At 40.3% G+C, this 23599-nt stretch overlaps 1 protein-coding gene and 1 pseudogene across 5 annotated transcripts in view; one reads left to right on the top strand and one right to left on the bottom strand.

Annotated features, from left to right (window-relative positions):
* The window catches only part of ZNF407 (zinc finger protein 407), a 380413-nt gene that overhangs the window by 57155 nt on the left and 299659 nt on the right, over positions 1-23599 (top strand). The window lies entirely within an intron of this gene.
* LOC145534816 (polypeptide N-acetylgalactosaminyltransferase 12 pseudogene) lies at positions 4153-4787 on the bottom strand (annotated as a pseudogene).

Below are 23599 nucleotides of genomic sequence, written 5' to 3'. Positions count from 1 at the left end.
CTTGAGGATGTTGTAGGCACTCTGGCTGACGAGAGACCACACCACGAACGGTGTCAGAAAGAGGGACCACATCACTTCATGTGGTCAGATGAGAGGTCCTGGAGGAGATTTAGGGGATCAGGCAGGGGGGAGAGGCAGGCACAGCATCACTGCTTTCTCAAATCCTGGTCATTGTAACCGCGAGGAAGATCGCCTCTTGAGTAGGGAGGATGCTGGAACTTAGACTCAAGGTGTCCGGGGTCTAACACAGCAGGATGTTTCTATCAATTAGGACATTGAGTAACAAAGTATCAGAGACTAGGATGTTTGTGCAGTTTCTATCAATTAGGACATTGAGTAACAAAGTATCAGAGACTAGGATGTTTGTGCAGCGTCTGGATTGCAATCTGTCAACACGACGTGCACAAATTGGCCAAGTCTCGCCACTCAGAGACCTGGGAATTGTATAGACACATAATACAATTTTTCTGACCTGTGTCAAAGTCAGTCAGTTGTATCCAACTCTTTGTGACCGACTCTTTGGAGTTCTCCAGGCCAGAATACTGGAGTGGGTGGCCGTTCCTTTCCCAGCCCAGGGACTGGACTGAGCAACTTTCACTTTCACTTTCTGACCTGTGTCAGGTTACAAAATGCATTTGTCCAACGAATAACATTCTTTTAAATTCATTTTTAATTGGAGGATAATTGCTTCTCAATGTTGTGTTGGCTTTTGCTGTACAACAGCGTGAATCAGTCCTAAGTATACGTATGTCCCCTCCCTCTGAGACTTTCCTGGTAGCTCAGTCAGTAAAGAATCTGCCTGCCAAGCAGGAGACCCGAGTTCAATCCCTGGGTCCAGAAGATCCTCTGGAGATGGGAATGACCACCCACTCCAGTGTTCTTGCCTGGAGAATCCCATGGACAAGAGAAGCCTGGCGGGCTACAGTCCAGGAGGTCGCAAGGAATCAGATGCAACTAACACTTTCATTTTCATACATATGTCCTCTCCTTCTTGACTCCCTCCCACCTGCACCCCATCCCACCCCTCTAGGTTGTCACAGAGCCAGTTGGTTGAGCCAATGAATAATATCTATCAAATGACAGTTATCAGTTATCACCACAGTCTCTGAAAAGAAAGACCATTTTCACATGCCAAAACCTCTACACATATGAAGTACTTTTAAAAAAATGAGTTTTCAAATCAAGTAATCGATATTTGAAAAACAAGACTTGATTAATTGAGAAAATGGCCTTACAGAGGGCCAGTGTTGGGGAATGTCGCCTTTTCTTCCCTCCGATGCCCTCTAGCCTGTGTCTTTGTCCCCAGTGGTGCTCCTGTCCTCTTACTAAGAGGCTGCCCCGTCTCAGGCTCGCAGGTGGTGCGTGGCATCTTTCCCAGCCTGGTCATCTCCGTCGGTCACCCCCTCCCTTGCGTCCATTCCCGTACATGCTTCGGAGGCTCACCCTCACACTGCTTCTCCTCTGCCTGAGTCTGGCTTCTCCCCACGTCTCATCTCTTGCTTGTGTGTCTGCTTGGTGGCCTTTGCACGTGACCCCTTTGCCTTTGGTCTAGCTGGTGTCCCTGTTGGTGGTGTTTTACTCAGACCATTGCTTTTACTATGCCGATGCTTTCCTGAAGAAACTAGATCACCTTTCTTTTGTGAGTTACATAAATATTCTGCCAATTTTAATTGTCCCTCCAGTTCTCTGTAGTACATCTAGCTTTAATGGCTAAATGAAACTCAAAGCCAGTCAACTGAATTCCGGGTTTGTGTTGTTCAGTCGCTAAGTCGTGTCTGACTCTTTGCGACCCCATGAACTGCAGTACCCCAGGCTTCCCAGTCCTTCACTATCTCTCAGAGTTTGCTCAAATTCAAGTCCGTTGAGTCAGTGATGCTATATAACCATCTTATCCTCTGCCCCTTCTTCTTTTGCCTTCAATCTTTTCCAGCATCAGAGTCTTTTCCAGTGAGTCGGCTCTTTGCATCGGTTGCCAAAGTATTGGAGCTTCAGCATCACAGTGCTTTTAATGATAGACAACTTACAGTAGCAATAACAACAGCCATTAGTTTTATTGAACATTTTCAATGTCCCATAGTGTACTCATGTTTATCGTGTGTTATTGTATTTAACCCTTACACCTGCATATGGCAGGCATTATTATCTCTAAGTTACAAAAATGGAAACTGAGACTTAGGTGGAATGGCTTTATTAAGTATGTATGGTTAGACCCTCTGGATCCAACTCTCTGATTGTGAAGCTCGTAATTATCTCATCTCAGACCCTTTTCTGTTCTATAGTAATAGGTTAAGTACATTGAGAATACAGAATGCTATGTAGTTGAAAATGATTGAGTTTCCTGCAGAGTTTTGAGAAATTGTTTAAAGGTCCATTTTTAATTTTAGGAAGCCACTTTGTTATTGATAATACTAAACCATGTTTTAAGTGCTTTAACCTGTGAAAGAAAGATTGTTTTTATGTAGAACATACTATTTTCACCATTTACTTAACTTTGAGAAACCTGCAGAGGTATGGGTTTATCAAAATGCTTGTCTTATTCCTTATCTTCTTTGTTCCTATTTTTTGTAGCTGACTGATTCATCAGAACTATAAAAGCAATTGTTTCCATCTTTCAGGAGTTTTTACTTTAATGAATTGTCCTGTTGATCAGAGTTAGGTCTCAACCGCTCTGAAGTTTGGTGCACAATGCCAGTGCTTGGAGTTAGTTTATAAATTCGTGTTCATTGTTCCAGATTGCCCAAGTGGCCTCTTGGATTTATTCAGATGTTCTTCTCACTGCCTCCAAACGTAGCCTCCTTGTTTTTAGTCAGCTGGTGGTTAGTTAGCTCAGTTTAAGTCCCCATCACTTACTGTAGGTTTAGAGTTCACAAACGGGACTTAATCTTAAGAGACAGAAGCTATGGTCTGTAAACTCTGAATCGTTAGGCTTTGTTAATGCCTTTCTCCCCACCGTGTCGGCCCCCCACCCTGGGCGTGAAGTTGCCTTTTCTGTTCTAATGTTCAGATGATTTCTTCTTTAGTACTTTGCTGAAGAATCAGGTCTGAAAAAGTGCCCATTTCATAGAATGGAGATGGACCTGTGTTGGTTTAGCACATTTCACTTACTCTTTCACTTTAGTTCTAAACATTCTACGTGCTTGGGGTTTGAAGAAACCTTTGCTCCGACGTTGGCTTGTGTCTCCAGTTCCACTGCCCTTTCTTCCCGGGGTTGTTTCAGCCACAGCAGAAGCCCTCTCGGCACCGGAGCTGCCCCAGCAGAAGGAGCTGAGTGTTCACCGTCCGACTGTCCTCTTTCCCTCCCTCCTATGCTGTTGATTCAGGCAGGAGACGTCCTTCCCCACCAGGAAGGCAGACACCACCGGTCAGAAGCCTCTTGCGCCCTTCTCCATGTGGCCCAGCCTCACGTTTTACTTGAGCTGTGTGCAGCACCCAGCTTCTCAGGCTTTGGTGAGCTTTACCCAAGTGCTTCGGCTGAAGCTTCGCTGCAGAACTGGGCCTTGGTGCTCGGGGAGAGGACCAGGTAGGTAAAGGCTCTTCCCTTGCACAGCCGCCTGCTCGGGTGGTCGGCCTGGGGAAGGCTTTCCCTCTTTTCTCCTTCGCTCTTACTTCCCAACAAAATTGTTTGCGCAGAAGCTATTTTCTCAGCCCCTGCTTTGGGGGGAATCCAAGCCAAGAGACCAGTGAAAACTTCCATGTCCTGCCTGATCCTCACCAAGGGCTCACGACTAGTGAGTGAGTGACCGGATGGGGCACGGCCGCCTCAGGCCACCTGCTTTCTCTGGCTCTCCAGCTCCGCATGCAGCTTGTGGGCTTTGCCTGTGGCGTGTGCTTGTCTCGAGGTGCCGGCTGAGACCTGGGCGAATCCCAGCTCTGTGTCGTCTCCTCCTAGGTTCTCCTGGATAGAGTAGAACTTACAAAACCCTCCTTAAGGGGAGAAAGGAATGACATAAAATGTTAACAAAAAATAATTAGAAATCTACAAAGATGGTGTACGTCTGAATTTTCTGAGGTGCAAGCATAGGGTTTTTTTTTTTAAATAGTTAAAGTTTTTAATTCTCTAAATACCAAGAGTTAACACGACTATCCTTTGAAAACAGGGTATTTGGGAACAATTTTTGTTTACAAAATCAATACGAATTGTTATTCACATTTTTACTAAAGCCAACATTCCTTTCAGAAATCACAAAATGATTTCCTTATAAAAAGAAGAGTAGCCAAGTGTTTGGTGGGTCTGTCTCTGTGCTTAGCTAAGTGTCTGTTAAACACAGTCCAGGGTTTTCCCCCATCTACTCTGATGGGCTCCCTCGTATGGTGACACTTCACACCATGTGTTCCCTGAAGAACCATTTCTGATGATCCGAGTTGGTACAGTCTCGTAAGAGTGGTACAAAACTGTCACTCAAGTCCTTCCTCTCAGCCTGAACACATTTCTTGGACTGTACATGAAATAAAGAACCATCCTCCTGAAGGATGAACTTCTGGTCCTCTGGGGTGGTGTTCTCACACAGATGCATGATGAGGACGTCTGTTCCTGCCTCCACTGCCACGCAGCCTTCTGGCTGGTGGGTGTTGTAGCGTATTTCATTCTGGGATGTGTATTCGAAAAACTGGTTCTGACCCATCCCATGACAGCGGTACAGAATGACCTCGTATCCGGTGATCTCGTGCTCGTTGGGAGGGTTATAGTCAAAGCAGTAATCTTACAGTCCTTTGTTCTGGAGCATCCCAAAGAAGCCAGGCCTGTCCTCGGGCACGTGCAGCTCTGGATACACGGTATTCAAGAACATAGGGTTTTAAGGTCATTTAATTCAGGAGATGCATAGGTTCTGTGTCTTTTTGCTCAGTGTATAAGCAGAAGAAAAGAAAGGGTGGAGGTGACACTCCTCGGCCCGTGCGGTTCTCTCAGGTGGTCCCACGTGCAGCCCTTGGTGGGGCTTGGTCCTTTCCTGGAGCTCCCGGGAGCTGGCCCGGGGACGGGAGATGAGCTTCTTGTCGCTGCTGAAGCAAGTCGTCCCAGACCTCATGGCCTCATGTCGCGCGTTTACTGTCTCAGCCTTCTGGAGGCAGATTTCCAATCAGGCTCCTGAGGCTGAGATCAAGCTGTCAGTAGAGTTGGTTCCTTCTAGAGCCCTGTTAGCCCTGGTGGCTCAGTGGTGAAGAATCCACTTGCAATGCAGGAGCTACAGGAGGCATGGGTTCGATCCCTGGGTTGGGAAGATCCCCTGGAGGAGGGCATGGCAACTCACTCCAGTATCTTGCCTGGAGAATCCCATGGACAGAGGAGCCTGGCGGGCCAAAGTCCAGGGGGTCGCAAATAGGTGGACACGACTGAGCCACTAACACTTCCACTTTCCAAGCCTTGTTAATCCATTTCTTTGCCTTTTCCAGCTTCTAGAAGCTTCTCACATTCCTTGGCTGGTGGCCCCTTCTGTTTTCAAAGCCAGCAGAGTAGCATCTCCAACTCTTTCAGACTCTGACCTTCCTTTCTCCCCATTTTGCTTTTAAGGACCTTGAGTCCACCCAGATGATCCAGAGCAGTAGCAGGAGCCTCGATCCCATCATACCCATGTTTCGGAAGGTGGTTTGTTGCACACCCACATAATCCCCCTTGCTCTGTAAGGTGGTGTGTTGACAGGCTGCGGGGACTAGGAGCTCCTAGACTTACTCCTATGTAAGCATACAGCTCACCAAGGCACTGAATTGTTCACATTCAGATCACCCATGCATTTCCTTGAGACCATACAGAGTCAGTAGACATTTACTAGAGAGGGTTTGCTTTCCTGTGGGGCTTACCTGGTGATTCCGATGGTAAAGCTTTCGTGTAAAAATTCTGAGAACTAAAAAAGACCTGTTTCACTGTAATTTAAATATCCTTGCGTTTTACGTTCACCTTTGTGTCCATGATTCATTGTTATTTACCTAAAGTTTTATGATAGCGTACATAGGTAAACTGTGAGTTAGAACACATGGTTCCAAATATTTACATCGCCAGCAAGGCCCTCTGACCTACCATTTAAGGAAGCTATTAATGTATTCTAGGAAATGTGTACCTATAATTTTAAAGGTGTAAGCAGTCCTCATGGAAGCTGAAATCTCTGCGACACATGGAATTAATGAAGAACTAAATAGGATATAGACTACAATTATTTCAGGCTTTAGTGCTTTGTCTCTCTTGATTGAGGATTCAAGTAACTATTATATTTCTGGGAATCTCAGACTTCTGTTTTAACCCTTTAATAAGAGCTATCTTCACAGTCTCACCACTTCTTGATATATTCTTGTTTAGGTCCACTTCACCGAGACAGTGGTGTGCCAGAGTTTGCACTGGCCAGTGAGAACTGGATGTTAGATATTCAGGCATTTTATGACTTACTTGGTATGCTCGTGGTAGCTTGATATTGGAAGTGTTTACACCATGGCATATGCTAATAATCAGGTCCCGCTTGTGCTTCCACTGCGAGCTAGTTTGCTCTCAGGCTTCTGAGGAACCCCAATTATTGACCTGTTATGATTCTGCTGAGTCAGGGCAAGGTTATAAAGTTTCGTAAAACAAACAAGAAAGCAGTGTTTGGGTCTTGCTGCTCGGCGTGGTGTTTTCCCTGAGAGGTGAGACTCTGCTTAGTGCATTATCGACTGTCGCTGTGCTGTCAAACTCAGTGGTCAGGATTCATTGTTGTTTAGTTGCTCAGTCGTGTCTGACTCTTTGTGACCCTGTGGACTGCAGCACACCAGGCTTCCCTTTCCTTTACCATCTCCCAGAGCTTGCTCAAACTCATGTCCATTGAGTTGGTGATGCCATCCAACCATCTCATCCTCTGTTGTCCCCTTCTCCTGCCTTCAATCTTCCTCAGCATCAGGGTCTTTTCCAATGAGTTGGCTCTTCGTATCAGTATTTATCAGTTGTCCACTAAATACCTTTTGTCGGCTTCTCTGACACTGCCGTCTCCTGGTTTTTTTCTTTTTTTTTGGTTTCATTTATTGTCTCACTTTCTGCTCCTCATATACCCTATCCCTGACTTGCAACGTTGGCCTGCCCCATGCTTAGCTCGGGAATCGAGCCTGTCTATCTGTGCTCGGGGCCAATTAGTAATCGTGGGCTTTGTGGTCCCCACGGCCCCGCCGCACTGGTGCAGCTGTGGTGCCAGGGCAGCTGTGTGCGAAGGCGGACACTGTGTCCTGGAAGACCGTTTCAGGCTGCAGTTGGCCTGCCATTCTCTGACCCATATGCTCTCGTTGGATGATGTTCTTTAATATTTTGATCTTTAAAACCAGCTCTGTGCCTATTCTCCCAAGTCTATATGGCTAGCCTGAGGTTTTTCTTTGCGCACGAGACTTGTACATTTTATTGCTTATTTAAAATGTCCACTTGGATGTTCTGAAAGCATCTCAGAGCTGGTGTGGTTCGAGTAGAGTCCTTTCTTGGCTCCCCTGAAGGACCTTCTCTCCTGTTTCCCACAACTGTCCTCTTCACCAGCTATTCACTAACCAGGTTGGCCTTGAACTTGCCAAGCCCGGGGGTGGAGCTGTCTTTGTGTTTAGTCTTTTTTCCTCCTCTGCTGCGCTTCACTCAGATCTTGCCATGGCTGGCTCTTTGTTGATGCTGGGTTGTACATTCAGTTGTCTTTTCTTAGTTTTCTTCCTGTTATCACTTACCTCAAAAGTACTTTGTGTATCTGCTCCCTTGGTTATTCTCAGTCCCTTCCCGCATGGTCCGTACAGGAACCATGTATATTTTTGTATCCGCAGCCTTTTAAGTATCATCCTCCCACCTTGGGGGCATTCACTCACTTTGTTTTAGGGAATGAAAGTGTTCCCCAGTCTCCCTTCAATAGTCTGAAGTTCGGCTTTCTGCTGGATCTGGAATTCACTCACTACCTCTTAAGGCAGTCCGTTCCATTTTTCTGTTATTTTTCTCAAACTTTTTTCTCATGGAGCTTTGCTTCTTTCTGTCAAGTGTCTTTTGGTGTGGACACTTAAGGATGACACAGAGCAAACACCATGCCTCTTCTGTGAGGTAGCCCTTTAAACACTGGAAGACAGTTATCACTCATTCTAGCCTGAGCCTTGTCTCTTTTCTGGGTTTCCTCACCCTCTCAGTGGCTCTTCCCCTGATGTGTTACTTTGCTCCCTTTATGCTTTAATTCTCCCAATAGGTGTTTGTTGGTTTTTTGCCAGTGTTTTTCCCAGATCAGCCAGGTATTTTAGATGTGATCTCATCTACATGGGTGCCATTTCTCTTACTATTGATTATGTTATCTTTCATTACTGTGGGCTTCTCAGATGGCTCAGTGGTAAAGAATGTGCCTGCAGTGCAGGAGATGAGGGTTCAATCCCTGGGTCGGGAAGATCCCCTAGAATAGAAATGGCAACCCACTCCAGTATTCTTACCTGGAAAATTCCATGGACAGAGGAGCTTATTGGGCTACAGTCCAGGGGGTTGCAAAGAGTTGAATGTGACTGAGCGATTGCACACACACACGCTTTCATTTTTAGATACATTCTGAGGAACTGTGGATGGAATATAATTATTGGAATGGCTTAATATTCTCTCAAGATTCCCATCCTAAATAGAATCTTTTCATGGTCAAACAGGAATTACCACTTTCCATGGTGAGAAATATCACTGCTGTGTATCTGAAATGTTTTGAAATTTCCCATTTTAAAATGTTGGCTTAAAAAAATGAGATAGTAATCAGCTAAAGACAGTCTTAACACTTCAGAGCCATATCATTAAGTAAAAAACACAAACATTCAAAAGGAGGTAAATTAAATATATTCCAAGGATGTAGAATGACCTTCTTTAAAGAACCACACATAATTGTCTCATTGGTGACAATATTTAAACTTCTTACATTGCCACTCCCATCACAAGAGGAAATGCATCCCTCATTGTTCACACTGTGATTTCAGTTCTGAAAATATTTCTCCCAAGTTTGTTGTGTCAGGGATGGCAACACTAATGTTTTATGGCAAAAGATGGAAGGGGGAATAAACTGAAAAATACACTTTAATTGACGGATATCCTTGATTGTTTGGAGATAGAGTCAAGTGTATTAAAGACGCTTAGATGTTACACTCAGCTTTACACAAAGCAAGTAACTACCAAAGGGCCAGTTGACCAGAGTCTTCTGCGGGTCATTAGAATAGGGTGTAAGGTTGTTCTTCCTTTTGTTACTGCATTCTTGTGACATAGGGTGTTAACGTCAGCTTCAAGATAAGTGTCTCTGCATCATTCTTTTTCTAGATGGGATAAATGGATCACTTTTTCCTTTTTAGTGTGATCACGTAGCTCTGGAATTACCTGGTTTGATGTCTCTATTCTAGTGTGGTTTTGTAAGGTGCTTTAGGAATTCTCAGAATAAAAGTAGCTGATAACTGGAAATGATCAAAGCCGCCTTTTTTTTTTTTTGATCAAAACTTACTGCAACTGAGAATTGGGTTATTATGATTCCACCTGGACTCTAGCCAAGATAGTTTTCTGAATTGATGTATTATAAGAACTCTACAATATGGTGAACCGAAATATTACAAAGACGGAACTGTTTTTCTCTTGAAAGTCCCAACTTTTTTTGGCTTACTATTTGAAAAATGTTTGTCTTGTTCCTGATGGCATTTACTAGACAAATCTCTTGTGCGTTGGCCTAGTAAACTTTCGTGTTGATGGGCGCATTTTACAACTGAGTGATGTGTGCTCTGACACTGTGCTGTGCTGATGCCTCTGTGTGTGTGTGTGCATGCACACACGTGCACATGCATGCATGTATGTGTGTTTGTGTGTGCGCACGCACTAGTTGTTAAGAAATATGGTGTGTTCTTTTTCAGATTTTTGAGTGGGTGGGCTCAGCTATTGGTTTCTGCTTGTTGATTGGTTAGCTGTTGTTAGTGTGTCCTTGCTAAACTACTGGTTTGCTTTCTGAAGATGTAATTGTAACCAGGTGTGTAAGGTCAGGGTAGAAAGCTGTTTTATGGAGCTTTTGTTCTAATAGCGTATAACAAATCACTGGAAATGTGAGTCATCAGCACCAGGCACTTTATAAAGCAAAAGGTGGAAAAATGTGCAGCATTGCAAATTTTGAAGGGTGAGAATATTTATTGTTGTCAGAAACTTCAGGTTTTGATTTCATTTACTCTTTTATAATTTTTTTTTGTAATTAGGAATATCTTGTATGGTTTATAGAATTCCATTTCTTTTTTCAGAGAAATAGGATTTTTCTGGAATGGCTAACTGTTAGATCTGGTATTACACATTTAAAACTAACTTTAGCTATCATTTCCTGTGTGGTGGTTTGTGTTTGGTTTCTTTGATGAAATTTTTCTTTTTTATTCCTCCAGAGAACACTTATATCTGAATTTTGAGATAACTGTGAAGCTTTTTCTTCTCTCTTTTCCTGTTCTTATTTTAAAGCCAAGTCTGACAGTGGACTGTTTGCTTTGTCTCCCTTGTGTGAATGAATGAGTTACATTTGTAGAACGTACAAACTGTTTTTTTGCTTGAATACAGCATTTATGATTTATGGCCAACATGTAGCCCTGATTTTCTATTGAGAATGATCTTTATTGTCTTTGTATACTAACTCAGTGCAGAAGCACTTGTCTATTTTGAGCTAAACCAGACCTCTTGTAAAAAGAATCAAATTATTTCATCATGTTGAAAATGAAAAGCTATAATTACTTGTAATTAGGCTTCAGAATTTTTGAAAATTGAGGAATTCTTTTCCAGAGGTTTAAGATCACTCCAAATCAGCGCCTTTGGAAAATAGGAAATAATTTTCTGTTCAATTTGAAATTGATTTAATTTATGTCTTTGACAGCTATTTTGCTTTGATATTTTTGTAGTGGAAATCATAGAACCCTGGTGACTAGTGCTGTAATATTTTCTGTGATATCATACACTGGTTTGTTCAAAGCTTGGTCTCCTGCTTTTAACAAATTTCTGTATAATCTGGATTATAAAAGATGCTAAATAAATATTTTTGAGCCTCCCATCTTAATAGTACATGAAGAGTTTTGTAGATGTTTTCAGAGGTTTTCTAAGTTTTCCCAAGGGAAAACTGAGGGCTCTTTTTTTCTAGGGTAACGATTCTTTCCCCAAGATCTTGGAAAATCGGCATATACTTTTGTAATTTGTATTTTATAAAGAACCTTAAGATAAAGCATTCTGTCTCTATATGTTTAATTTCAAAAATTAAATATAACAAAAAACTTTTTACTACCTTCTTATTGATTCTTAGAATATTTATTTCTACAAAGAGGAATACTTAATATTAAAATGCTCTGGATAAATTTTACTGATTTTATATCTACTGTCCAGTATTCTGAAACAACCCAATTGCTTTCAATTTTTAAAATTTATTTATTTATTTATTTTTACTTTCAATTTTTAGAACTCTTAAAGCAGAGAAAGAATTTTGTTCTCTAAGGAGAGTTTTCTTGAGACTCTCCATGATGTAAACTTGAATATTTTCTTACAAACGGAATTCTTTTTGCATTATGTTTGAAAAATAACAAAACAGTTTGAGTAGGTTAAGCACAGTTCATGGAGACGAAGGAGTAACTAAGTATACAGGGAGCTTCTGTGGGTGATCAAGTCTGCTGCTTTGTTTAATGAGTTGCCTTAGAGTGAGTTCCAACTTTAATTATCTAATAATTTTATCTTTTGAAACTTCCTTACAAATCTCCCACCAGCATATCAGGACTCAACAGGTGGTATTTCTTCTTGTCATCTTTATGGCCTTTGGAGCATATAAGCTTGCCTATAAATCTACATTTCCTTGGTCAGTTCATTTAATTGGAATGTTGAAGAAAACTGACCACTTTAAACATATTCATTGTTTTGTTTTTAATATGGAGACATTATGGCACCAATCATACACTTTTCGTTGTAAAATAACTTTAAACTTGCATAGCTGTAGAGTCTTTTCTTTAACTGTTCTTCTTTTCCCCTTCAAACTAGACATTTATAATAGAAAAAGTCACAGCTGTAATGCTAGTAGAAAGATTATTATTGTTGGTAAAACTGTCTGTTGTTTTTCTTTAAGAAATATGGACTGTAATGTATTCTGACATCGTGGCTTTAGTAGGAGGAATTCAGACTTGATAAGTCTTTATTTGTGGGTATTCAGAAAACCCCCATGATGTGACCAGCTCTACCCTCAGAATGTATTCAGTCTCTGTAGTGGGTCCCTAGCCCAGCACGGTCACGGTCATTCTCCGGGTCACCATGGAGCCGCTCACAGGTCCCTGGCTCTCTTCTGTGATCTGTTCTCAGCACTGTGGCATCCAGATTCTTTGAAGCCTCGCACAAGCTGACTCTCTGCTCTGCTCAGCACCTTGTGTCGTGTCCCGTTTTTTACGCTGACTAACAGCCGAAGCCCTCCTCCCAGGGCTCTCCAGGGCTCTCCGTGACCTGGGTCCCTGCTGCCTCTTTGGCCACGTCTTCTCTCAGCCTACCTCACTCTGCTGCAGCCACACCACTGGCTTCTGTCCTGTCCTGAGTGTCCAGAGTGGGCCGTCTCCTCGGGTCTCTCCCTGTTCACACTACCTGACTGTTCTTCCTGTGTGTGACTGTGGGCCGACTCCTCAGGTCTCTCCCTGTTCACACTCCCTGACTGTTCTTCCTGTATGTGACTGTGGGCCGTCTCCTCAGGTCTCTTCCTGTTCACACTCCCTGACTGTTCTTCCTGTGTGTGACTGTGGGCCGACTCCTCAGGTCTCTCCCTGTTCACACTCCCTGACTGTTCTTCCTGTGTGTGACTGTGGGCCGACTCCTCAGGTCTCTCCCTGTTCACACTCCCTGACTATTCTTCCTGTATGTGACTGTGGGCCGTCTCCTCAGGTCTCTCCCTGTTCACACTCCCTGACTGTTCTTCCTGTGTGTGACTGTGGGCCGACTCCTCAGGTCTCTCCCTGTTCACACTCCCTGATTGCTCTTCCTGTGTGTGACTGTGGGCCGATTCCTCGCCTCCACCATGCTCTCTGCCCAGAACACCATATTTAGTACCTCAGCCCATCCTCTTCTGAGTGCTCCTGTTTCCCCTCTCCCGTTCTGCTTCCTCCATAGCACCGATTGTGTTTTAACTTCCATATCATTTATTTATGCTATTGTTTGTTATGTTTTGTTAGCTAGCTCTTCTTAAGGTAGAGATGTTTGTTCTCTGGTTTCCAAAAACTTCTTGAAGTGTGCGTGGTACCTATTAGGCACTTAATAAATAAAAATCCATTTAAAATGTTTTAATCCACTGGGTCTTCTATAGATATAGGCACAGCACCGTGACCGAGCCTTCCTATCACGGTGTGACTGCTCTGGATCTTCCTTTGCATTGTTACATTTTGGCATGTTTTAGACTACTTACTTTGGTTCCCATTTCACTGTTACATCCCTAAACTTTCCGGGCAGTATAGATCCAGTAAAAGTAAATGTAAAGTATTAGGCGCTCAGTTGTGTCCGACTCTTTTCATCTCCATGGACTACAGCCCTCCAGACTCCCCTGTTCATGGGATTTCCCAGGCAAGAATACTGGAGTCAGTTGCCATTTCCTTCTCCACGGGATCTTCCCAACCCAGGGATCAAACCTGGGTCTCTTGCATTGCAGGTGGAGTCCAGACTCTCCATTAATATTCTTTGATCTTCTCCAAATGACTGTGTAAACCCAAACCAGTATCATATGCTCTCAAAGCTTTGTCTTCCGTGTTTCCCAGTTTATACCCGTGTGTGGCCTGCTCGCTCCAGGCGGAAGCTCTGTGAATCCCTGTGACCACTGGTGCTCTGTTGCCTCCACTATGAGGTCCTGTCTGCTTGTGTCCTCTGTGAACTCTGCATCACAACTGACCTTCTTTTTGCCTGAGCTCAGGTCTCAACTGTCCTTTCCTGGCCTCTTCCAGCTGCTTCCTGTCTTTTCCTTCATTCTTGCCCCATCAAGTCTGTAACTGTATTATTGCAGAATGTCAACCCATAACTGATTCTGTCTCTTTTTTATCTAAAAATTTGTGATGACTCTTTATTACTTGTAAAGTTAAAAAAGTTAGCATGGAGTTAGATCTGGATACCATCTAGTTACCAGCCTCTGCTGCAAAGAACGTAAACTGTTGTTTCTACAGCTGCTGTCATCACATTGTTACAGATGTTTAGTGAAAGAGGAGCTCCAAGATAAAGTATGTTTGTAAGATAGGTTGAACGTGTATTCAGCATTTTAATACTCTGATCTGCAATGTCAATTGTTAAGAAAGTGGGAATTTTTACATATTATATATTATGTAGTGTGTAAATGTGTAAAATATTGTGTTTAATGAATAATGATTGCCTGTTGAGGTGCTAGTACTATTGAAGTTGCTGAGAATTCAATAGTGAACAAAAGAGGCAAAACCTTTTGACACTTATGGAGTTTACCATCCACTGGGACATACAGGCAGTAAAGAGGATAAAATATTAATGCATGTAGTGTGTGGAACGGTGCTGTGTGCAAGGAGGAAGAAGGGAGTGCAGGGCGAGGAGGTGGGTGGTGGTGGAGGGAGGCTGGCTGGTGTGCCAGGAGCCGAGGGTCAGCAGAGGAAGGTTGTGTTGAAAGGGAAATGTATAAGGAAAGAGATTCCTCATATTATGCATTAATAGTTTTAGAAATCAGGTAGAAGTAGTGTGTTATATGTGTTTTTTACCTTATGAAAAATTGTGACATTATATGAGGCATTAAACAGATAGATAATTCAAGCCACTATTAAAGTAATATCTATATGTCTCTTTGTAAATTACTGCTAATGGTCAGTATAACTCAGACTATTTCAGATTTGGGATTTAACTTAGACTCATTTATTACTAAGTCAATACTCAGTTTAAAAATTAAAAAGATTAGTAATTATAAGGTTTTCAAAGGAAAGTACTAATGTTATGACCCACCAATCATCATATGGATTCAAAAATGCCATGGAAATGATTTTTTTACCTTATAGTGCATGGATAGCTTATTCTTCTTACTTCTGTTAATTAGTCCTTTTATAGTAATTATAGAATACTTTAAATATACATTATTTTTCTAAATTTAAAGATCAGGCTTTTAAACAAATTAATTTAGAAAAATAATATAACTGACCTGCTCTTTCATAAATTCTTTAATAAATTTTTCTTAAAAGATCATCAAAAATAATCTTTTAAAAAACATTTGTTTCTCTGCGGACTACAGAATTTTGAATGGCTTCTCATCCTCTTTACCCTTCAGGTTTAGCCACAGTTATGCTCCTTGAGGCCATTGTCTTCCATAAAGGGGTGATTGCCTTTGAAAACAGGCCCATTAGAAGACGTCTTCTCAGTCGTATATTACAGAGCAGAATTTAATGCTAGCTAGTCAAAAGACTATACAGTAAATAAATGGAAAATATAGGTACATCACCCAGTATGATATGTAAAGTTCAGAATATCTCTCTGGCTCTGATGTATGTCTAGGTGATTAATAAGTGGAAATGGAAATATTTCATCTTCGAGGTAGATTTCTTATATCTTAACAGTGACTTTGATAATGAAGTGGGAAGTAGATCAAAATGTGATACAGTGAACAGAAGGAAGAGTTGGGAAGGGTTGAAGTAGATAGTCAGAGTCATTATCTTGGACAGATAATCTAGACTGTCCAAGTGGACAGAAGTAAAAATTCCCCATCATCTTCCAGCAATATGGAAACATCTGTTATTTCTCTTATAAAATGTTTGTGATTTAATCACCATCTGCCTCTACTCCCAACTCCAAGTTCACCTGGATGTCAAAGCTTCCTATTTGGCATTCTTGTCAATGTAGATGAATAATAAGTGTGGTACTTTTAAACAGCTTTATTGGAATACAATTTATATAACATAACGTTAGCCTCATTAGACTTTAAAAATTTAGTGGTTTCTAGTGTATTTATAGATTGTGAAGTCATCACTGTAGTCTAACTTCAGAACATCTTTCATCACTCCTCCCCAAAAAAACTGAGTAGCAGAATATGATTTGTGTTGTCAACTTTATTAGTATGTGGAAATGAGTACTTATAAAGAATTCGTTTTTCTATTAAAGTGTTTATCGTGTGTTTCTGATAGTTAAAAAAATTTTAGATCCATATCCTAAGCTGAAATCATCTGCAAGTTCTCAATTTTAAAATATTTAATATATAATTTAATATTTAATTGTTAGTATTTTAAGACACATTCTTGTATTGTTTCATCACATCTCTTGGAATACAGAAGAACACTGTATAGAAAGTAATACAGTGTAAATAAAAAGAGACTACTGTTGGATCAGTTATGTAATCTATTTGTTTTGTCTTTTGTTATATTGTTTTCTTCATGCATTTTAATTTGTTTATTCATCTTTTAAGTTAAGCATTTTAATATTTATATATATAGCAGTTTTCTTTGACATTAATCTTCAAAGTTGATTTCAGAGTTGGAAATATTTTTCCAGCTAATAAAATTCTAATTGTAATAATCCATATACTTTTCTCTTTATTCATTTAAATTAAGATCTGATTTATGTTATTTAGTAATTATTTGCTGAGTTTGTGTGCAACTCTGTGAAGACTGACAAACTTTAATGGAGTCACGTGACCACCCACATAATCAGGATCTAGGACACTTCCTGGAAATTCTCCCATGCTTCTTGTGGTCAGTCTCACCTCAGCACCAGCCTCTGAAAACCACTGACCCCTTGTGTGCCCCTGGAGTTTTGCCCAGAGACTCATATCCTTGAACAAACCTTTTGAGTCTGGCTTCTTTCCCTCAGTGTGATGGGGGTGGGGGTTTTGCTCCACAGGGGACATTTGGCAAAGTCCGGAGACTTTGGACGACATGATTGGGCAGAGGTAGAGGGGTCACGGTGGAGCTTCTACTGGCGTGTGGTGGATAGAGGTGAGCGATGCTGCTGAACATCTTACAGTGCCCTGGATTGTAAGCATGCATCCAGCAGCTAGGATGTATCTGGCCCCAAATGTCCATAGTGGTGAGGTTGGGAAGTCCTGTTGCCGCACATTTGAAAGGCATTCATGCTGCCATGTGCAGCCGTAGTTCATTACTTATTTCTGAGTTGTATACCATGGTGTGTTTGGATCACAGCTTGTTTATACATTCCCATGTTGAAGGATATTTGGATTGTTTACAGTTTCTGGAGATTATGAGGAAAACCTTAATCTTGTAAATGCCTAGGGATGGGATTATGAAGTCGTACGGGATGTATTTAATTTTATAAGAAACTGCTGAACTATTTTCCAACATGGCTTTACTGTATTGTATTACCATTAGAGTATATGGAAGTTCCAGTGGCTTCTATTCTAATGAGCACTTTGTATTGTCAGACCTTTTATTTTAGGCAGTGAGCTAGGTCTGCAGTAGTATCTCATTGTGGTTTTAATTTGTATTTCCTTCATGACTGGTTATGTTGAGCATCTTTTCATGTGCTTATGTTGAATCTTGTGCCCAATTTTTTAATTAGGTTGTTTTCTTTCTTTACTTTTGCGACTTCTTTATATATTCCAGATATAAGGCATTTATCAAATATGTATTTTGCAAATATTTTCTCCCATTCTATGGCTTGTGACTTTATTCTCTTATCAGTGTCCTTTGAAGAGCGGAAATTCTTAATTTTGGTGAAGTCCAATTTATCAATTTTTTTTAGCTAAACGCTTGTTATTTTCTATCTAAAAACTCATGGTCACACAAAAAGTTCTATTTTTTTATAGAAAAGTTTAATATAATTTTTAGGTTTTGCATTAAGATCTGTGATCCATTTTGTGTTAATTTTTAAAATGTTATATGAAACATGAATTGGAGTTCTTTTTTATATATAGATGTTCAGTTATTTTTTTGCATTGAACCAATAGAACAATTTAGAAAGAACTGACAGTTTCTCTTTTTGAGATTTTTCTTTTTTGATGTGGACCATTTTTAAACTCTTTAATGACTTTGTTACAATATTGTGCTGTTTACTGTTTTGGTTTTTTGGCCATGAGATATGTGGGATCTTAGTTCCCTGACCATGGTTGAACCCGCACTCCCTGCATTGGAAGGCTGAGTCTGAACCACTGCACTGCCAGGGAATTTCCCCAAGAAATGACATCTTAACAATGTTGAATCTTCCAACCCATGAATGCAGTTTATCTTTTCATTTATTTGTGCCTTTCATTTCTTTTATCAATGTTTTGTAACTTACAGATCTCACACCTACTTTTTTAGATTTATGTAAAAGTATTTCATTTTTTGTGGTCCTTATTGTAAATGGTATGTAAATGTCTTAAATTCCCACTCATTAATTGCTGTTATGTAGAAACAGGTGTCATGTGACCTATGGCCCATGATGTATCAGTTCTGGTGGTCTTTTGTAAACTGTACTACACCAACATTTGATAGTGTAGTGTTTTTACTGTAAACTTGCAAAGAGTCATGGGAACTTCACCTCGTCCCTTGCATTGTGGATGCGGTCTCTGAAAGTCAGACAAGGTAAGTGATTGCTTATGGTTTTGACTCTTGACTCTGTTACTAATGCCTTGTGAGCTCAACATTTTGTGTTTGTTTGTTGGGGGTTGTGTTATGATGTTCTACAAATTTCTTGGCAGGGTTACCAGTCTCGTCATGAGAGTTGTCATTTATGGTATGATTAGAGGGAATTAAAAGCTTCCACTTCAGGATTTCCTTCCCACTCACTGGCTTGCCTCAGGAGCTGAAGTTGCTCATGTCAAAAGGGAAATAGCTTACAGAGGAAGCAGAGATCATGATGCGATTCTGACCTGAATATTCTTTAGTTTTTCGGAGATGTGGTATTTGTAGGTTGTGATGGCAGATAACAGCTGGGGGCTTGAGAGATAGGGCAGGACAGGTTCAGACATAAGTGGGCCCAGGTGGGCTGCTGCCATGGTGGGAGCTTCATCCAGATGTCAGCGAGAGGACCCCGGGCACCAAGCTGTGAGCGCAGCAGAGTGAGATGTGGAAACGCGCTCTAGAAGGATGTTCTGCCAGAGCCCGAGCCTGGCTTCAGGATATGTTCCCTAGTTTACCTCTGAAAAACAAGCTGTTTGATTGTCTGACGCTTGCGATATAGCTTAGATCAATATCTGTCAATAGAAATTCTGATTAATTATAGTAAAATGAAAAAAAAATCGTTTCCCTATGTTTAATGGCATAGATAATTTTCTTGTTAAATTATCTGCCTGTCTCCTTTTACGGAAATTTTAGGTGCCACAGACCCTTAATAAAGGATCGGTACCTGAATAATTCTTTTTACAGAGACAGGTATCAAGTGAACAAGGTTAGGAAATGCTATTAACTCCATGATATCTTGAGATCTTAAGAAAAGTAGTACTAAAACAGTCAGTACTACTCACCTCATTATAAATAAAAGAAAAGACACTTTAGGAGAATGTTTTCTACCACAAACAGTTTTATTTAATGTTCATGATTTTTGCCAAGAAATTTAAAGCATGACTTCTCAGCCAGTCAACTGTTTGATTATATGTTATGATTTTGAAAATCAGAAAGAACTGTAGGGAAAGTATATCCCTAAGACTTGAAGTATTTGTAATTTTTATTTATTTTTTTGGCAGTTCAAGAAATCGGATGTGAGATAAAGTCATAGTAATATTTGTAGGACAAAATGACTTCTGAAATCTGGGCATTTTCCCATTTATCTTAAGAGCATTTCATTAATATTTTGCTCTACCCTCAGGTGATTGGTGATTGATTACCAATTGGTAATCATTTATATACTTTGATCACCCAGTCACATTTTGATCTGTTTTTGAGTCCCTGCACTGTGGTCATAAAGTTGCCTCTTGGCATAAGTCCAAAGATGCTAGAGGTCTCGCTTCGTTTCTCTGGGCTCATAATCCTATTCTGCCCATTGTCCAATTTTAGAAAATAGTTGTTTCCTAAGTTTTGTCTAATTTTTGTTGTTGTTGTTGTTGTTTACAGTGGGCTCCAGGTACTCCATGTGAGTGGAAGCTTAACTGTTTACTTTGTAATTTTTGAGCCTATTTTAATTTTAATTTTTATTTGATAGCCAAAAGCAAGTATTTTAAGGTAGAGTTACACAGTACTTCTGTATGATGCCACTTTACATGTGATAAGTAACTCATGACATTGATGAACCCATTACTGTTAGTTTAATTTTACAGAAGATGGAACTGAGATAGGTAAGGAAACCATGGGAATTTGGTTTCTGGTCTACAATGAATATAAGCAAGTCTTAATTTTCCTTTGAGTTTCACTTTTACTCTTTCTCGAAGACACTGTAGAAATCTGGGTCAAAGTTACTTGCCATCTTGAGCTATTGTTGATTCTCTTTGTTTGCTGTATATATCAGATTGCTTTTTTGTATATGAATTGTCCTGGGACAGGAGATATGACAGACTTAAAAAAAAATTCAGATACTAATATATTTTGCAGCAGTTAGCTTTTTTGCCTAACATCTATTTGCCTTTTGTTTGGTAGCAATCTCTCATGAATTCTTGGTGGATGAATGTTCTGTTTCCTGTTTTTGGTATTTGGGATACAAGCGTGTGAACTATTGGGGCAAGTGCTAAAAATATAGCACTGGTGTCCTGGCTACAGTGTATCTGCTAAAACACAATTTTTGTACTTTTTGCCTCTTTATTCTTCCAAGCATCCTTGTTCTAGATCATTTTTCAAACCCCGAGCTCCTCTTTTTAATTTTTTTTTTTAATAGCCCTTGATGTCTTTCTTTTTCTGCTTACCATATCCCAGTTTGTTTGCCAAGGTTTAACCTTAGAATCCCAAGTGGTGGAAAGAATGACCGACTTGGAGCTGGGATCAATATTTATTTAGTCATATGTACTTATAAGGTTCCTCCTAGCTTTCACAAGAACATAGTAATTTTTCCCCTTTCTTCCACATGATTTTGTGCTCATGATCATGTTCCCCTTCTCAGCTGGCAGGTGGCTTCCTAATTTGTGAAATGAGAATGATGATTTTAAATATCTAGTTTGCTGTCTTACCTTCCAAACGTGTATGATAACCTGCACATGTGTAGGTATAAATAGTGTGTAAATGCAGTGTGGTATTATTCTTATCTGGATGGGATAGCTGTCTTCCAGTTCAGATTTCTGCATTTTTAAGTTTTCACTGAGGTTACTTGGTGTTACATAGTAACTCCCTGCTAGATCAATACTTCCTTGTTTCCTAGTAGAGTGCTTTGCAGGATGGATGAAATGTGTTAAAAGTTTCAGTCCCTATGAAGACTCTAGTTAAGAAATACTGTGAATTTTTTTTTTTTTTGGTGGGATGTATCTACAAGCTCAAGAATATGGTTGGAGGACATGGTGAGCAGAAAACAGGGGCCCTGGGAGAACACATGGATCCCAGAGAGCCAGGTCTGCTGGCCCTTTACTTTGGCAAGTCTTTTAATTAATCCCTTCATTTAAAAAATTACTTTTTTCTATTCTTCTCAAGAACATGATCACATAAATTCAAGCAATGAACAGATGCGTAATTTAGAACATGAAAGATGCTGTCCTCCAGAGGACACTTCTTGAACGTATTCAGTTTTCCTTCTTGATAGTGGTGTCATGGATGTTACAGCTGATGTGGAAAAGAATGGAAACAAGTACATGCAAATCTCTTTCATTTTGAGCAGTTACTGTATTATTGCTTCGCTTGTAGCTATGAAACCACTGATCTTAAAAGGCCTCCGTGGAACTTTTCTTGGCAATTTTGTTTCCAAGGAGAAGGTAAACAGATAAATAGTCGGGAAACGTGCGCATGTGGTGTATGTGCTGTGTGTGTGTACGCCTTTAATTCTGTCAAAACTGTAAGGTGAGTGAGAGGTTTGTGATGTGATAGTAAATAATGTGGACACACGTATGTCCCGAGTGCTCCTTTTCCTGGTACAGTGGAACTTTTACCTGGTCTCAGGGTAGCTTGGAGGCAGCACATGATATTACAGGCATGCTGCACAGACTCTTCTTGTGTTTTCCTTTATCGACGTTCTTTTCTAATTTCATCATATTGAGGCCGTATAGCACATAAAAAACAAATAAAGGCGCAGTTTAAAAATTATATTGAGCAAAATAATAACCAACAAAAGTTTATTAAAATATGCTTGAAAATTTGCTAACGGATCTGCTGATGAGACATCGTGCTCGGTTAATGGCCGCAGCTTCGGAAGTTTTGTCTTCAGAGGAAACTTAAGTGCAGCGCCTTGCAGTAGGCACTCACTCTGATAATAACTGCAGAAGTTTAATTGGACCTCTGTCCAAACTCATAAGCTGACATGGAAGTTAGCAGTTCCCTCATCAACTTCTTGAATCCTCCTTCAGCCTCATTAGCTTCTTGTTTGCTATTAGGTGGGCGACGTCATGCATCCTTTTCTGCTCCTGTGAGGACACTGTGTATCCTTTGGCACACATACCAGTATGGGTCCCCATAGTCTTCATAGGAAAATAAAATACAAATTAGCTTTGAATGTGGAGTACAATGTTCCCGGCCACCTCCCCCACCCCCGCCAAAAGCTTCATTATTGCTAACCAAAGTCTGAAAGAATTCTTTTTAGAGGAAATAATTTGATAGTACTTTTGTATTCAGGTCTTTAGTTTTTAAGCATTGTCTCTGATCTTACATTGTTTACGTGTCAGTGCTAAATTAAAATGGCTGTTAGATGTATAGAATATAAACTGCTACAATTGCTTTCACATTGAGATCATGGAGAAGTCATATAATACATGACTGTCGTATATTCATGGCATAGAATTGTTTTGTATATACCATGGTTAGTGACTAACATTTAAGCAGAAAGCACATCTTGAGAAAAAAAGCTATGTAATTAAAAATTAAACGATTAATTAAAACGTAAATTATGCAAAACTAATAAGCTACATTACTGAGACCAACAATTAATACACTACAAAATCTTCAGGAAAGATGCTAACATTTTAACATTTGTTTTATGTTAGAATCGCAATTTGCAGTGTGTGCTATTTTCGAATATTTATTTTGAAGAGGTCAGCATGTCTGAATTAAGGCATAAATCAATGGTCTAAGATTTTTAATGGATATAGAATTATCATAGATTATAATCCTTGATAGTTCAAACAATCACAGAGGAAAAAAAATCCAATTGTTTTTTAGTGCCAGCATCATATCAGCATATTTGATTACATTTATTCATTCCAATGTTCAGGTTAGTAGTGCAGAAATGCATTCAATTGACAGCGTCCTAAAGCAGCCTGTTATTTTGTTTGATAAGATTTTTTTTTCTTTTGTTTATGCATAATGGATGCAGGACCACAACAATGACAGTTACTAAGGTTTTGAACTTCAGGAACTTTCTACGAATGCACATCAAGTAAAACTAAGGAATTTTAAACTTAAAATATGAGCCATTTAAAAAATTTCATGTTGTGATTCAGCAAAAGCAGACCAAGTATATGAAAGTGAGTGTTAGTCACTCAGTCGTGTCCAACTCTTTGTGACCCCATGGACTGTAGCCCACCAGACTCCTCTGTCCATGGGATTCTCCAGGCAAGACTCCTGGAGTGAGTTGCCATTCCCTTCTTCAGGAAATCTTCCTGACCCAGGGATTGAACCCAGGTCTCCTGCATTGCAGGTGGATTCTTCACCATCTGAGCCTCCAGAGAAG

This window comes from Giraffa tippelskirchi, chromosome 14 (genome assembly GCF_054371585.1).
Source record: "Giraffa tippelskirchi isolate mGirTip1 chromosome 14, T2T-mGirTip1v1.2.pri, whole genome shotgun sequence".
In the NCBI taxonomy this organism is placed as follows: Eukaryota; Metazoa; Chordata; class Mammalia; order Artiodactyla; family Giraffidae; genus Giraffa; species Giraffa tippelskirchi.
This window is presented reverse-complemented; position numbering and strand designations above follow the sequence as displayed.